The 11,256-nt window shown below is 35.6% G+C and overlaps 2 long non-coding RNA genes across 2 annotated transcripts; both read right to left on the reverse strand.

The window, feature by feature from the left end:
* Nucleotides 1-779: 779 nt before the first annotated feature.
* Nucleotides 780-2,048, reverse strand: LOC145549789 (uncharacterized). The gene is made up of 3 exons (XR_014085637.1): nt 1,925-2,048; nt 1,010-1,094; nt 780-898 (listed from the first exon to the last, which is right to left on the reverse strand). It is a non-coding gene; the product is annotated as an uncharacterized LOC145549789 (long non-coding RNA).
* Nucleotides 2,049-9,692: 7,644 nt separating this feature from the next.
* On the reverse strand, nt 9,693-11,036 carry LOC145549790 (uncharacterized). The gene is made up of 3 exons (XR_014085638.1): nt 10,925-11,036; nt 9,974-10,056; nt 9,693-9,859 (listed from the first exon to the last, which is right to left on the reverse strand). It is a non-coding gene; the product is annotated as an uncharacterized LOC145549790 (long non-coding RNA).
* Between the last annotated feature and the right edge of the window lie 220 nt (nt 11,037-11,256).

The raw sequence follows: 11,256 nt of genomic DNA on the forward strand, positions 1-11,256 counted from the left end.
TCTCTAACAGAGCATGTTTATCTACTAATGAGAGAAAAATTTCAGTAGTAGATAAACAGTTTTCTTGGGATCAGGCTCTTCATCTCTCCACTGATCCTCCTCCATAGAGCGCCTGAATTTGTTGTTTTGTCCTCTTTAAAACATCCTAGGTCTGTTTCTACTGACTGTGACAGTAACCAGGTTATGGTCACTGCAGGATGTTGCTATGGATTCTGGTTTTGAGCAACGCTCTGGAATATTTGTATAGATGTGATCAATGCACCTTTTTGATTCTTTTTCCACCCTGGTAGCAACTTCAACGATCTGAGTCCAACCCAGCCTAGATATAACATCAGCAGTTTTATTTCTCTCAGAGTCTGAGAACCAGTTAATGTTAAAGTCGCCCATCAGGAAAATGTCTTTATTCTCTCCTGACACTCGAGTCATCATCTCGTCTTTATTCTCTCCTGACACCCGAGTCATCATCTCATGGATTTTAAGCAAATATTTAGCTTTAGCATCTGGAGGTCTGTAGCAACATCCCAGTAAAACTGGTTTGTCAAGAAGCTTCATCTCAACCCATATGATCTCAACTTCAGGGTTCATCAGATCTGATCTTAATTTAGCTTCAATATGATCCTGAACGTACAGAGCGACTCCACCTCCATTACTGTCTCGGTCTCTCCTCCACATCCTGAACCCTGGAATAGATACGTCACTGTGTTCAACTGAATCATCCAGTTTAGTTTCACACAGAGCCACAACATGGAGCTTATCACGAGCAATAATGTATTGAACTTCAGGAATCTTTTTTCTCAGACCATTGATGTTCAGCAGAGCCAGAGATAATTTTTCATATGCAGAGTCGTTTGTGTGTGATGGAGTTGCCATGGTGATGACTGTAGACGTCCTCCTCCCTCTAAAGAAAAGCACAAAAAGGTCTCATGTAATAAAAGGCTCCAAATATTAACCAAAACATCAAATCTATTTCTCCATCATCATAAACTCGTAAAGTTTTTCCTCATCAAACCTGCAGAGCTGCTGAGTTTCTCTGCTGAGATCAAACTGATGTTGTTTCCTTCCTGGTTTCAGGAAGTTTTCAGCCAATCAGAGATCTGTGAACAGATGGACACGTTTCCATGACGACATGAAGGTGAATCTACAGTCAGACTCTCAGACTGAAACTGGTTTCATGTCTCAGGTTGAAAAACTGAAAAATAAAATCTGGACAAAGTGAAACATCAAAACGTAAAGATCTTTAATAGAACGATGGTTATTATTGTTTAAGGAAAATAAAATTATGGAAACCGACTAAAGTTCTCTGCTTAACATCCTGTTTCTGATTAATGACTGAATGACTTTACCATCATAAACAGTGAAGGAGTTTCTCTGCTTTGAGGCAGAGAAACTTTTTACTTAAACTGAAGAACAATCAGTTTCAGTAAAACCTCCACATTGTGTGTAAAAATGATTTAAACCAGTTCCAGATATTTACCAATCAATAAAATGTTAAAACAGAAACAGTAAATCTAAATAGAAACGTCTGATTTCAAATCTAATTGCTGCTCAGAAGAAACTCTCATTAATTATGATTGTAGAAACTTTTGTTAAAATACTGTCTTTTATTTGAACTGATTTCAAAGATCTTGGAGATTTGATTTGCAAAAACCTGCCTGGTTTACTGAAAGAAGTTTTCCCAACATGACAAAGTTTCCTGATTTGTTTCATACGGAGGGAGGATTTTCAGACTCTTTACATAATTTTCCTATAATCTTTTTGCACATCAACCTGGACCGTCTACAGTTATGGTTTCAATACAAACTTCACATTTAAACTGACATGTTGAGTTAATGGCAATTACTATTGAATCAGACTGGAGATCAAACCACTGCTTCTAAATTATCCTTGATACTTTATAATTCCTTTAAAATGTTTATTCACTCACCTGTTTGAAGGATTCTGAGATCAGATGATCTTGGAGGCTGAGAGGTCAAAGCAATAAAATATTATCAAATATTTTATCAAATCTGAGGAGCTAAATGTTGTTGAGGTGAACGAGACGCTGAATGAACGTGTGAACCAACCTATTTATCTGCTGCTATTTGCATTGCAGCAGGTGTTGGCAGCACAAATGTCAGCTGACGTACATGTGATGTACAGAAGTTTCATTCTTTTTGTAAACGCATCATGACAGGCGGGGAAGTTTATTTGTGTTGCTCAACTTGACCAGTTGGAGTTTCTGTGAGGACAGAAAGGCACCAGCGGTTCAGGTGGAAGTTGACCCCAACACTTCCTGATAATTCACATAATCAGTAGATAAATCTATTGATTATGTGAAAAGTTTATCCATTCCTTCAAGAATCAAAGTAGTTTTCAGTGAAGGTGACACATAGGAACTGAGGAAAGTAACAATTTATTTATTCTATATTATACATTTCCAATAACCAATAAAAATAATCACATTTCCAGCTTTTCTACAACACGACACATTATATCTGAGTCAACAGTAACAACAGAACACATTTAAAAGCTTTGAGTTATTGTTTTATAAACATTCTGACAAAATCATGTTTTATTAAAAATGTTTTAACCAAAATGCAAAAGGAAGTGACATGGACAATAAAATAAAATAAAATAACAGCTTTTTCATCAAAGTGTGTTGTGATGTTATAATGCCTCCTCCATGAACAAACTGCTCCTTTGTATGAAATGCAGAAATGTAAATTTTCTACTCACCAAAGCGGAGCTTCCTTGTTCTTTAAACAAAGTAGTTTCCCTTCAGCTGCTGATCAATTTGTTTGTGATTTGAATTAATCTTCTACTTTTCCGTCTGTAGATCCAGATTTAGCTCCATCCTGTTGGAGGGCTGAGTTTTAGAGAGCAGCGATACAAACTAAATTATTCTAGGATAAACAGCACGTTGTGTTCTAGACACTTTATGTTGGATATAGTAGATTCTGATGAACAAGTTTGTATTATAAATGTCAGAATTAATGATCTACAATCATTCAACCATTTTTTTAAATTGATGTGACATTTTTATCAGTTTATTTCATCTGTTATGTATCTGGTAAAGAAGATTTCCCCACTGATCATTTTAACACATTTAATACAATATAAATATAGAAAAAGCTTCTTTTACCCCCCACCAGCCTGGTGACCAGTTCATTCATCCCTTCAACCATCAATTGAATTTAAACTGAAACATAAATAACAGAAAAGGTGATAAATCAAGAAAAATCTTCAATATTCTTATACATTTCTAATAACCAAGGAAATTAATTACATTTTTAGATTTTCAGGGGTTTTTTCCTTAGTTGTAGTTAATATTGTTTAAACAATTTAAACCTTTTCAGCCTGTTCTATCAGGGATGTACATCAGTTTCTAATCTCATCATAAATCATTAAAGTATTTTCAGACAAGGCAGCTGAAGGTTGTTTTATATGTGGTGATGATTTAAAAAGAGAAAAATGAAGAGGATTTAATGAGAAGGCATCCTTCAGGTAAACTGCCTGAACCTTTGTGGTACCAGAGAAAACTTTAAATAAGAGAAAACTGAACATAAAAACCAGAAGTTTTTAGTTTATTAGTGAACATATCATGACTGGTGATGTGAAACAAAGAGCTGAAAGCCAAGAAAACAGCTGCAACTGTTTCCTGCTATTCGATCTGCAGGAGTTACTAAAGAATCATGTTGTTGACAGTAGAAGTTCAATCTGCAGATAAATATTGATGTAAAGCCTAACATGACGTGGACACTGTCAGCTCCGTTCTAATCGTTTCCTGGAAATGGGAAAGTTTTGATGTTTTTCAGCTCATCAGGAATCAGTCCAGTGACGATGTTCAGGATGTTCAGGATGTTCAGGATGTTCCTGTTCAGGATGTGAGTGATGGGAACAGAGATGTGATCAGCTGCAAGTTTCATCAGTTCAGCCTCAGTTTCATCTTTTACATGATCACAGAGATGCACCAGCCATATCTTCACTGTTTCAGCATCAATCTCTCCAAAACTAAATGCATCTGGTTTCAGGATTTGTTGAGCCTGAAAACCTTCAGACAGATTCTGCATCTGTAGTTCTGGTGTTGGGTGGAACTACAGACGGACGGATTCGCTCCGTTTCTGAGGTTCTGACTTGGAATCATCACAATGTTATAAAATTAACTTGATGTATTTATTTCAAACTGATCTTTAAAAACAAGAAAACAACCAGTAGGACAGAGAAAACATGCAAACATAACCAAGAACAAACTGTTAGCTGCTACTTTTCTGTTTTAAAGGAGTAGGAAGAAGTGAAGACTAGAATCTGAAGAACTAAATGTAGTTGAGCCAAATGAGGCACAATGACTGAACTCATCTTACTTCCTGTTTCACCTGAGCTGCACCTGTTTTATATGATTCATGCAGAAGTTTGTGTTGCAAAGTTCACAGCTGACATACCTGAGATGTTTGATGGTTTACTTTGGTAATAAACTCCCATAAAGGGCGAGGTATAGGTTTATGTCTACATCACAATTCAGCAACAACACAGTAATAAAAGGCGTTACATGATAAAAACAAAGTGTACATTTCCATGACTCAGTTATGATCCAGAATAGAAATGATGATGTTCCAGTTAATGATTAGAAGAAACTCTAATCAGTTTTTATATCTGATTTAAAGGAACTCTGTGTTTCAGCATCTTTGCAGTTTTATTGAGGTTTATTGTAAATAGAAACTGAATCCTGCTTCTCCATGTTTGGTTCTGTTTCTGATAAACTCCTTTGTGTCTCACCTGAGCCTCACCTGTTTGACTGCAGCAAATATTTACAAAGCAAATATCAAAGGCCATGAGATGGTTTGGTTCCTTTGAAATAAACTCATCATCACAGGCGAGGCGATTTATTCATACAGCAAGTTACAGGAGCAGGAGTATGACGGAACAGAAAATACATTTAAAACATAAATATCATGTTGCAGCATTATCTAAACCTGCTTTATTCCTCCAGACTGGTTTTGGTTTTCTGCAACTTATGCAAAGATTACAAACATGTTTGGTTTGAGTTCGGGTCTCTAGGTTACACTAAACACTTGATTGTTAATTTTATGTTTTTAGATGCTCCATGTAGCACTTTGAGATTTTTATTAAAGAAAAGTGCATTATAAATTAAATTATTATTATTATTATTATTATTATTATTATTATTATTATTATTATTATTATTATTATTATTATTATTATTATTATTATTATATTATTATTATTAATAATAACACATTTACACACATTTACCAAATGACATTTACACACATTTACACACATTTACTAAATGACACACATAAGAGAAGGAACCATCAGGTGCTGACAGAAAATGTTCTGATTTGTTGTAAGATTGAAAGTATTTGTTCCTCTTATTTATCACAAAGTTACTATCAAACCACCAGAACTGAACATTTTTCAACATTTAACTGTTTTCACCAACAAAGCAGCAAACTTTCAACCTGGTCAACTCAGAATAAGATGCAGATTAAATATAAAGTCTTTAAATTAAAATAAAAACGGTTCAGAGTCCCTTAAACAATCCAGTTAAGTTCAGAGAGTCTGAAATTAGTTTGGACTTCAGTGTTTTATTCAGTTCTTATGTTGTCAAAATGTCGTGTTGTTGTCAGAGCGCTGTTATAATCCAGTCAGAGAATCTGAAGCTTCAACAGTGTTGATTTCCATGGTGGAGGTTCAGGCTGGATCCTGGTAAATCCACTCAGCCTCAGGAACTGGTGGCGGCTCTGAGCTCCTGGCTGGCTCGCCATCTCAAGATTCAAAGACGTTTCCATGTTTCCAATGAAATCTAGCCAACACCTCACTAAAAGTTATATTTTTGATACCTTTGTAATCAAAGTCAATACCATTGCATCACACAATGTTGTAACAAATAAATCTCAACCTGGGTCTGCTGCGTCTACCTCACCATCTACAAATCTACAAATCATGACACGTTGCTCCATTAAGTATTTCATAACGACGGCATCTGATCATCTTGGTTCTCCTTTTCATAAAATATACAAAAACATTCCTGTTTCTCTGCTTTATTACTGTTTCTGGGATCACAATCAGTCCTGCTCTTGAAGCTGAAAGCATAAAACTGTTTCATTTTGTGAATAACAGCAGTTTATGGTAACAACCCAAAGGTCGTCAGGCTTTAATCATTTTAATATTAAATATAATGTTTTCTTCAATAGATTTCAAGTCATGTGACCTATTGACTCAAAATCAGTGTGAAATTGTTCTACTATAGTATGTAGGTGAGGTAAACTCATTCTTACTCCATTTTAGCCCTTTTTTAGATTTATTGAGTTGGTGATAGCAGCTAACTGTCCTGCTTTGCTACTTTTCTATGATCATTTTTAGATACTTGTTCTTGGTTGGATGCAATATCCTAATCATAAATGTCATTTTTGTATTACAGTAAACAGAAAATCATCATTATTACCAGAAAAAGTCTTTAAAACAGAGAGTGGTTAATCTATATAATGTGTTTCACTTTGTGAATTACTAGAACAAAGCAACTTTTCATCAGTATATTAAATTAATGCACAACTGTATAAAACAGTAATTTTATTTCATGCTTTTATTTTAAACACAAGTCTGAATACAAACATGATGGCCTAATAGTGCTACTTCCATAAACATGTTATTTTGCATAAAATGCAGAACTTTTAACATAATCAACAGATTTTTGCTCACAGATTGAGTTTAATTCTAAAGTATATTGAATTATGTCTTTATTAATCAGTATATTACATGTTGGATTAATATCCATCCATCCATCCATTTTCTTGCACCCTTTTTCCCTCAGTGGGGTCGGGAGGTGCTGGTGCCTCTCCAGCCAACGTTTCGGGCGAGAGGCGGGGTCACCCTGGACAGGTCGCCAGTCTGTTGCAGGGCAACACAGAGACACACAGGACACACAACCATGCACACACACACTCACACCTAGGGGCAATTTAGAGAGGCCAATTATGTTTTTGGACTGTGGGAGGAAACCGGAGTAGCTGGAGAAAACCCACCATGCACAGGGAGAACATGGAGACTCCATGCAGAATGACCGGGGCTGGGAATCGAACCCAGAACCTTCTTGCTGCAAGGCAACAGCTCTACCAACTGCGCCACTGTGCAGCCCTTGGATTAATATCAATGTTTATTTAAAGACATAACTTTGATTAATTAATTAAAATTTAACACCACCACCACATTCAAACCCTTTGCATAAAACATTTATGACCCTGCAACACCTTTATCCAACATTCATCTCTTTAATAGTAAATATGAATATTTTTCTAAGACACATAAAACCCACATGTATGGAAATGAACCCAGTTCTGATCCGGTTCAGTCAGATCCACCCAATCAGAGCAGGACTCCACTCTGCAGTAAAAACTGAAACAAAACATTTTTACAAAAGAAAAAATCAGAAGTTTAGCTTGTTTTAACTTATTTCACTCATTATAATTAATTATACTTTTCATAATTCATACAGAGAATATTCACTGAAGTACATAAATCATTGAATAATATATTTGATTTATAATCTAAAATGAAAGATAAGCTGTCAGCATAGTTAAAACCTCATCAGTCCTACATATTATTATTATAAATCCCAGATAAAACAGAAAATAAATGATAAACATGCAGTTCATTCAACAACATAACAGTATATCTGCTGTAAATATAATCAATCTACATTTGGTTGAAATGAGACTTTTAACAATATTCTGTTGTAAATTCATTAATATTTGAACATATTTGTTATTTACAGACCTAGACAGTGATTCTTCTAAATGGAAAATGTTTTGGATTTTTCTGTTAAATAACAGAAAGAAATACAGATAAACAGGAATAAAGAAATCTCTGCAGGTTTGACTGGTTTCGGTCCAGTTTTGTGAATGAAACATTGAATTATTTGGCTGATCCACATAATTTTTCATAATCTAACAGTATCTCTAACGTCTGATGTTCTACACCTGCATAGATCATTATGGTGTAACCGTCACAGCTAAACGCAGAGGATGGTTTTACGAGCCTGTATAGATCGTTAACAGATGATGAGGAGGAGTTTGGTGAGGAAACTTCCTCGAGGCAGACCAGAGGAACCTTCAGGGCAGGAAGGAAGGTTTTCCATGAGAGAAAGAACCTGAGAAAACTCAGTTTGTTAATCAGCAGATCATGACTGATGGTGTTAAAAGCAGAGCTGAAGTCCAGGAACACACAGCCGTTTTATCAGCTTCACACGCTGTGAAACAAGCAGTTTCTATGTTCTCCATGTTATCATCACGTGTTGCTGAAGGGACTGTTTGGTCTGCAGGTAGAGAGTAAATATGTTTATATCAAACATATAATTTAACAAACTCTGTTTGCTGGAAATGGAAAGCTTAGATTTTCTTCAGCTCATCAGGAAACTTTTGATTCATCTGTTCAGGATGTGACCAATGGGAGCAGAGATGTGATCAGCTGCAAGTTTCATCTATTCTATGAATCACATGATCAGAGATACAACTTCACTGTTTCACCATCAATCTTTCCTAAGTTAAATCCATCTGTTCTCACTTTCCTAATCTGTTGGACATGAAAACCTTTAATGACAGATTCTAGATCTGTAGATCCAGTGTAGATCTACAGATCTATATAATTAATATAGATCTATAGATCAGACTACAGCTCCATCCTGTGTGATATTAATCACACAAAAAGGCAAACTGTTTCCTAAATATTCTTCAAATATTTTTAATACCTGTTTGGAATCAATTTTAACTTTTTGAAGTTGCTCCAGGAAATATATTTTTCAGTTTTGATCTGATTCGGTTCTTAACTTTCTTTTTTTCTCTAAATTTCTCTTTACAATTTTCCTTATTGGGTTGATTTAATTTAGATGTTGAAGATTTGCTCTGACCACGTTGTTCAATTTGATCATTTCCTGTTTTTGCATTGTCTTTTTTTAGATTTTAAAATTTTGAATTTTTCTATTCAGCTAAATATCTTGGCTCTCTAACAGAGCATGTTTATCTACTAATGAGAGAAAAATTTCAGTAGTAGATAAACAGTTTTCTTGGGATCAGGCTCTTCATCTCTCCACTGATCCTCCTCCATAGAGCGCCTGAATTTGTTGTTTTGTCCTCTTTAAAACATCCTAGGTCTGTTTCTACTGACTGTGACAGTAACCAGGTTATGGTCACTGCAGGATGTTGCTATGGATTCTGGTTCTGAGCAAAGCTCTGGAATATTTGTGTAAATGTGATCAATGCACCTTTTTGATTCTTTTTCCACCCTGGTAGCAACTTTAACAATCTGAGTCCAACGCAGGCTAGATATAACATCAGCAGTTTTTTTCTTCTCAGAATCTGAGAACCAGTCAATGTTAAAGTCGCCCATCAGGAAAACGGCTTTATTCTCTCCTGACACCTGAGTCATCATCTCATGGATTTGATCCAAATATTCAGCATTAGCTTTTGGAGGTCTGTAGCAACATCCCAGTAAAACTGGTCGACCTTCAGGAAGCTTCATCTCAACCCAAATGATCTCAACTTCAGTCTTAATCAGATCTGATCTTGGTTTAGTTTCAATATGATCCTGAACATACAGAGCGACTCCACCTCCATTACTGTCTCGGTCTCTCCTCCACATCCTGAACCCTGGAATAGATACGTCACTGTGTTCAACTGAATCATCCAGTTTAGTTTCACACAGAGCCACAACATGGAGCTTATCACGAGCAATAATGTATTGAACTTCAGGAATGTTTTTTCTCAGACCATTGATGTTCAGCAGAGCCAGAGATAATTTTTCATATGCAGAGTCGTTTGTGTGTGATGGAGTTGCCATGGTGATGACTGTAGACGTCCTCCTCCCTCTAAAGAAAAGCACAAAAAGGTCTCATGTAATAAAAGGCTCCAAATATTAACCAAAACATCAAATCTATTTCTCCATCATCATAAATTCATTCTAAAGTTTTTCCTCATCAAACCTGCAGAGCTGCTGAGTTTCTCTGCTGAGATCAAACTGATGTTGTTTCCTTCCTGGTTTCAGGAAGTTTTCAGCCAATCAGATCTGTGAACAGATGGACACGTTTCCATGACGACATGAAGGTGAATCTACAGTCAGACTCTCAGACTGAAACTGGTTTCATGTCTCAGGTTGAAAAACTGAAAAATAAATCTGGACAAAGTGAAACATCAAAACATAAAGATCTTTAATAGAACGATGGTTATTATTGTTTAAGGAAAATAAAATTATGGAAACCGACTAAAGTTCTCTGCTTAACATCCTGTTTCTGATTAATGACTGAATGACTTTACCATCATAAACAGTGAAGGAGTTTCTCTGCTTTGAGGCAGAGAAACTTTTTACTTAAACTGAAGAACAATCAGTTTCAGTAAAACCTCCACATTGTGTGTAAAAATGATTTAAACCAGTTCCAGATATTCACCAATCAATAAAATGTTAAAACAGAAACAGTAAATCTAAATAGAAACGTCTGATTTCAGATCTAATTGCTGCTCAGTAGAGACTCTCATATTAATTATGATTGTAGAAATAATTATTTGTGTTTCTGTATAAAATATATTTCCATTTTCTATATCATAGTTCCTTCTTTTATTTGAACTGATTTCAAAGATCTTGGAGATTTGATTTGCAAAAACCTGCCTGGTTACTGAAAGAAGTTTTCCCAACATGACAAAGTTTCCTGATTTGTTTCATACGGAGGGAGGATTTTCAGACTCTTTACATAATTTTCCTATAATATTTTTGCACATCAACCTGGACCGTCTACAGTTATGGTTTCAATACAAACTTCACATTTAAACTGACATGTTGAGTTAATGGCAATTACTATTGAATCAGACTGGAGATCAAACCACTGCTTCTAAATTATCCAGGATACTTTATAATTCCTTTAAAATGTTTATTCACTCACCTGTTTGAAGGATTCTGTGAGATCAGATGATCTTGGAGGCTGAGAGGTCAAAGCAATAAAATATTATCAAATATTTTATCAAATCTGAGGAGCTAAATGTTGTTGAGGTGAACGAGACGCTGAATGAACGTGTGAACCAACCTGTTTATCTGCTGCTATTTGCATTGCAGCAGGTGTTGGCAGCACAAATGTCAGCTGACGTACATGTGATGTACAGAAGTTTCATTCTTTATGTAAACGCATCATGACAGGCGGGGAAGTTTATTTGTGTTGCTCAACTTGACCAGTTGGAGTTTCTGTGAGGACAGAAAGGCACCAGCGGTTCAGGTGGA

This window comes from Poecilia reticulata, chromosome 21 (assembly GCF_904066995.2).
Source record: "Poecilia reticulata chromosome 21, P_reticulata-male-v2, whole genome shotgun sequence".
NCBI lineage: Eukaryota > Metazoa > Chordata > Actinopteri > Cyprinodontiformes > Poeciliidae > Poecilia > Poecilia reticulata.